A 466-nucleotide genomic window follows, 5' to 3' on the forward strand; every position below is an offset into this window, starting at 1 on the left:
ATAATAATCACCAAAAAATTAATTTTAAATAGTATTAGTTTTCGATAGAATAAGATCTTCTCCATATTATTTTTTTATTGGCAATAGTATAACTTAAACCTTATTTTTCATTTTTAAATATTATTTAAAATGAACACATCTTTTTTAAGGATGAACCTAAAAAAACACACAAATTTAATATTGGCGGGAGAGGAAAAAGAGAAGAAATGGACCCAATGGAACACAAGTAATAAATACATCTGTTCAAAACTGAAACTCAAATCAATAATAACCACTTTTTTTCCTTCTAATATTATTCATAATAATTAGGAGTAAAAGTAATGTTGCAAAAAGATTAATTGAAAACTTGAATAATGTATCTATCTCTACTCTCTAGCCTACATGGGAGGCTCTTTAAAGATATGTTTGGTGTTTTATGTATTTATATTTTTTAATAATAATTTTTTTAGTTTATTATGGTATTTCG

Source organism: Arachis ipaensis, chromosome B07 (assembly GCF_000816755.2).
Source record: "Arachis ipaensis cultivar K30076 chromosome B07, Araip1.1, whole genome shotgun sequence".
Taxonomy (NCBI): Eukaryota; Viridiplantae; Streptophyta; class Magnoliopsida; order Fabales; family Fabaceae; genus Arachis; species Arachis ipaensis.